Source organism: Saimiri boliviensis, chromosome 1, assembly GCF_048565385.1.
Source record: "Saimiri boliviensis isolate mSaiBol1 chromosome 1, mSaiBol1.pri, whole genome shotgun sequence".
NCBI lineage: Eukaryota > Metazoa > Chordata > Mammalia > Primates > Cebidae > Saimiri > Saimiri boliviensis.
In genome coordinates, this window is record NC_133449.1 from 113,699,926 (window position 1) to 113,706,027 (window position 6,102).

Here is a 6,102-nt window from a genome sequence, read left to right on the forward strand (position 1 = left end):
ATTCTTAATTGCTATATTAGTCTGTTTTCACACTGCTGTAAAGAAATACCTGAGACTGGGCCGGATGTGGTGGCTCACACCTCTACTCCCAGCACTTTAGGAGGCCCAGGCGGGCGGATCACCTGAGGTCGGGAGTTCAAGACTACCATGACCAACATGGAGAAACCCCATCTCTACTAAAAATACAAAATTAGCAGGCCATGGTGACGCGTGCCTGTAATCCCAGCTACTCGGGAGGCCGAGGCAGGAGAATTTCTTCAACCTGGAAGGTGGAGGTTGTGCTGAGCCAAGATCATGCCATTGCTGTCCAGCCTGGGCAACAAGAGCAACGCTCCATCTCAAAAAAAACAAACAAACAAACAAACAAAAAAACCGAAACTGGATAATTTGTAATTTGTAAAGCAAAGAGGTTTAATTGACTCACTGTTTCACATGGCTGAGAGGCCTCAGGAAACTTACAGTCATGGCATAAGGTGAAAAAGAAGCAAAGACCTTCTTCACATGGTGGCAGAAGAAAGAAGTTCAAGGAGGGGAAATGCCAGATGCTTATAAAACCATCAGAGCTCATGAGAACTCACTATCACAAGAACAGCGTGGGGAAAACAAATGATCCAATCACCTCCCTCCCTTGACACATGGGGATTACAATTCAAGATGAGATTTGTGAGAGGACACAGAGCCAAACCATATCAATTGTTGACACTAAAAACAACCCAAATATTCATCAACAGAAGAATGAACTTTTCTTTTAGAAGAATAGGTTTCTGGCTGGGCACAGTGAATCATGCCTGTAATCCCAGCACTTTGGGAGGCCGAGACGGGTGGATTACCTGAGGTCAGGAGTTCAAGACCAATCTGGCCAACATGGCAGTGAAACCCCATGCTGGGCATGGCAGCACACACCTGTAGTCCCAGCTAGTAGGGAGGCTGAGGCAGGGGGATATTACTTGAGATTACTTGATATTACATCTCAAAAGAGGCTTCTGAGATGCTGGAAATATTCTGTGTCAATCTGAATGGTTGCATGTATACATAAACACTTGTAAAAAATTCTTCAATTAAAATTTATTATATGTGCCGGGTGCAGTGGCTCACACCTGTAATCCCAGTGCTTTGGGAGGCCGAGGCAGGTGGATTACAAGGTCATTAGTTCAAGATCAGCCTGACCAACATGGTGAAACCCCATCTCTACTAAAAATACAAAAATTGAGGCTGGGCACAGGAGCTCATGCCTGTAATCTCACACTTTGAGAGGCCGAGGTGGATGGATCACAAGGTCAGGAATTTGAGATTAGCCTGACTAACATGGTGAAACCCGGTCTCTACTAAAAATACACAAAGTTAGCCAGGCGTGGTGGCACATGCCTGTAATCCTAGCTACTCAGGAAGCTGAGGAAGGAGAACTGCTGGAACCCAGGAGGCAGAGGTTACAGTGAGCCAAGATCGTCCCTCTGCACTCCAGCCTAGGGGACAGAGCGAGACTGTCTCAGGAAAAAAATATATATAGGCTGGGCGCAGTTGCACACGCCTATAATCCCATCACTTTGGGAAGCCAAGGCAGGAGGATCACTTGAGACCAGGAGTTTGAAACCAGCCTGGGCAACACAGTGAAACTACATCTCTAATAAAAATACAAAAATTAATCAGGTGTGGTGGCACACAGCCTGTAGTGCCAGCTACTTGGAGGGCTTAGGTAGGAGAATCACTTGAACCTGGGAGGCAGAGGTTACAGTGAGCCAGGATCACACCACTGTACTCCAGTGTGAGGAACAGAGAGATTCTGTCTCAAAAAAAAATTTTTAAGTATATATGTACATATATATGTACATATGTACATATATACTTTAAAAAAGTGTATATATATATACACTTGAAAGAAAAAAAAGGCCATTCTCTCAGTGTCCAAATCTAAAAAAGGAAGTCACTCAATATCTAAAGATCTTTTTGGACCAATTCCTGGAGCAATGTGAAGGAATTTCAGCTGAATTTCTGTCAGGTTTATATTTAACCCTTTATTTACCTGGCACTTAAAAATGTACATGATCCCTTACCTTTATTTACATGGCACTTAAAAATGTACATGATCGGCCAGCCTTGGTGGCTCACACCTGTAATTGCAGCACTTTTGGAGGGCAAGGCAGGCGGATCACTTGAGGTCAGAAGTTCGAGACCAACCTGGCCAACATGGTGAAACCCCATCATTACTAAAAATATAAAAGTTAGCTGGGTGTGATGGCGGGCACCTGTAATCCCAGTTACTCTAGAGGCAGGGAGAATCTCTTGAACCCAGAGGCAGAGGTCGCAGTGAGCCAAGATCATGCCACTGCACTGCAGCCTGGGTAACAGAGTGTGAGACTCCATCTCAAAAAGAAAAAAAAAAAGTACACGATCATATCTGATGCCCATAGCAACCTTTAATAAACATTTGTGAGCAAATACTGTGGCAGGTCATTTGTGCTTAGAACTCGAAAGCACTCTTTTTTTTTCCCCCCAACTTGGCTTTGAGACTATAGACTTTATCAGTTAGGGCGCCTTTGGTTGCAAGTGCCAAAAGCCAGCTTGACTGGCACAAGAATAAAAAGGGAATTACTTCATGTACATATACTGGAGAACAGCCCAAGGCTGGTGTAACGGTGGCTCTAGCTGGTGGGTCTAACAGCCAGAGCCAGGTGCTCTGTGTTGCCAAGAATCCGTCTCCACTTCATTTGTCAGCTTCACTTTTACTGCTGGTGCTGGCGCTGGCTTCATTTTTTTTTTTTTTTTTTTTTTTTTTTTTTTTTTTGAGACAGAGTTTCGCTCTTGTTACCCAGGCTGGAGTGCAATGGCGCGATCTCGGCTCACCGCAACCTCCGCCTCCTGGGTTCAGGCAATTCTCCTGCCTCAGCCTCCTGAGTAGCTGGGATTACAGGCACGTGCCACCATGCCCAGCTAATTTTTTGTATTTTTAGTAGAGACGGGGTTTCACCATGTTGACCAGGATGGTCTTGATCTCTCGACCTCGTGATTCACCCACCTCGGCCTCCCAAAGTGCTGGGATTACAGGCTTGAGCCACCGCGCCCGGCCCTTTTTTTTTTTTTTTTTTGAGACAGAGTCTCCCTCGATCACCCAGGCTGGAGTGAGTGCAGTGGTGCAGTCTTGGCTCACCACAACCTCCACCTGCTGGGTTCAAGCAATTCTCCTGCCTCAGCCTCCCAAGTAGCTGGAATTACAAGCACCTGCCACCACACTCAGCTAATTTTTTGTATTTTTAGTAGTGATGGGGTTTAACCATGTTGGCTAAGTTGATCTCGAACTCCTGACCTCAAGTGATCCACCTGCCTCAGCCCCAAAGTGGTGGGATTACAGGTATGAGCCACAGCACCTGGCGGGTGCTGGCTTCATTACTGAGAAGGCCGTCCTATCAACTGAGAAGTACTCACCAGCAGCTGTAGGAATTTTTTCTAATAAGTCCACTCCCTCTCAAAAAAAAAAAAAAAAAAAGGAGAGAATGAAAGAAAAAGCTTCTCTTTCTCAATTTCAACAAATTTCTCAAGACCTGTTCTGAGTTGGCCCAGTTTAGCATAGTCCACAGCAGATACAAAAGCATAATGGAAGGCCTGGAAACAAGTTAGAGCTTAAAAATCGGAGCAGCAAGAGATCTGCCTAGCAGGATAGGCAGGGCCACACCACGAAGTGCATTGTGTCTTAGGGAATGACTGGATCCTGTGGGCAAAGGGGTTTAAGGAACAAAGTCATCTGCTCCATCTGATCCCCATCAAAACTCTTAATCTAAACTGGAGGAAGTGGAAAATGAAGAATGATTCTTGGCCAGGCGTGGTGGCTCACACCTGTAATCCCAGCACTTTGGGAGGCCAAGGCAGGTGGATCCCCTGAGGTTAGGAGTTCGAGACCAGCCTGGCCAACAATGGTGAAACCCCATCTCTGTTAAAAATTCCAAAAATGGCCAGGCACGGTGGCTCAAGCCTGTAATCCCAGCACTTTGGGAGGCCGAGGCAGGTGGATCACGAGGTCGAGAGATCGAGACCATCCTGGTCAACATGGTGAAACCCCGTCTCTACTAAAAATACAAAAAATAGCTGGGCATGGTGGCGCGTGCCTGTAATCCCAGCTACTCAGGAGGCTGAGGCAGGAGAATTGCCTGAACCCGGGAGGCGGAGGTTGCGGTGAGCCAAGTTCGCGCCATTGCACTCCAGCCTGAGTAACGAGCGAAACTCCGTCTCAAAAAAAAAAAAAAAAAAAAAAATTCCAAAAATTAGCCGGGCACGGTGGCTCAAGCCTGTAATCCCAGCACTTTGGGAGGCCGAGGTGGGTGGATCACGAGGTCAAGAGATCAAGACCATCCTGGTCAACATGGTGAAACCCCGTCTCTACTAAAAATACAAAACATTAGCTGGGCATGGTGGCGCGTGCCTGTAATCCCAGCTACTTGGGAGGCTGAGGTAGGAGAATTGCCTGAACTCAGGAGGCGGAGGTTGCGGTGAGCCGAGATCGCGCTATTGCATTCCAGCCTGGGTAACAAGAGCAAAACTCCATCTCAAAAAAAAAAAAAAAAATAGAAACCATTAATACTGCCCTTACAGAAATAAAAAGGATTATAAAAGAATACTATGAAAATTATATGCCAGCAAACCAGATAACTTACATTAAATGGACAAATTCCTAGAAAAATACTACCAAAACTGGCTAGGCATGGTGGCTCACACCTATAATCCCAGTACACTGGGAGGCTAAGGTGGGCAGATCACTTGAGGTCAGGAGTTGGAGACCAGCCTGGACAACATGGCAAAATTCTGTCTCTACCAAAAAATACAAAAAATTAGCTGGGTGTGGCGGCGCATGCCTGTGGTCCCAGCTACTTGGGAGGTGGGAGGATCACTTGAGCTCAGGAGGCAAAGTGCAGTTAGTCAAGGTTGCACCACAGCCTGGGTGACAGAGATCCCCATCTCAAAGAAAAACATTACCAAAACAGACTCAAAGAGAAATAGAAAATTTGAATAGTTAAGAGATTGGATGAATAATCCAGACTTCCCACCAAGAAAAACTGAGGATTTGACAGCCTCGCATAGACTATACCATCACCAAGAAGTATTAATCCCAGGAATGCAAAATTGATTCAACATAGGAAAATCAATGTAATATACCATATGAATAAAATAAGTAGAAACATCACATAATCATCTCAAAAGAAGCAGAAAAAATAAACACCATCTGCCAAAATCCAACACCCATTCATGATAAAAACACTCAACAAACTTAACAATTCACAGGAAATTCCTACTCTGATAAAAGGCGTCTACAAATAATCCACAGGCAACATCATACTTAATAATGAATTGCTGAGTGATTGTCTCTTGAAGCAAGGAACAAAACAATGATGTCCAATCATCTTTTTTTTCTTTTTCTTTTTTTTGAGACAGTCTTGCTCTGTCACCCAGGCTGGAGTGCTGTGGAACAACCTCTGCCTCCCAGGTTCAAGCCATTCTCATACCTCAGCCTCCCGAGTAGCTGGGATTACAGGCACGCACCACCACGCCTGGCTAATTTGTGTGTGTGTGTGTGTGTAGTTAGTAGAGACAGGGTTTTGCCATGTTGCCCAAATTGGTCTTGAACTCCTGAGCTCAGGCAGTCCACCCACCTCAGCCTCCCAAAGTGCTAGGATTACAGGCGTGAGCCACAGCGCCTGGCCACTCTCATCATTTCATGCAACATTGTACTGGAGGTTCTAGTACAGTCAAGCCTAGATAATAAAAGGAATCTAGATTAGAAGGGAAGATGTAAAATGATCTCTTTTTACAGATTGTATAATCTTATGTTGAATCCTAAAGATTCCACTAATAAAACTATTAGAGCTAGTAAATAAGTTCAACAGAATGGTAGGGTATAAGATCAATACACAAAACAGTTGTAGGACTGGTGAGTGGCTCACACCTATAATCCTAGCACTTTGGGAGCTGAGGTGGAAGGATTATCTGAGCCCAGGAATTCAAGACTAGCCTGAGCAACACAGCAAGGCCCTATCTTTGCAAAAATATATTTATTTATTTATTTATTTAGAGATGGAGTTTCACTCTTGTTGCCCAGGCTGGAGTGCAATGGTGCAA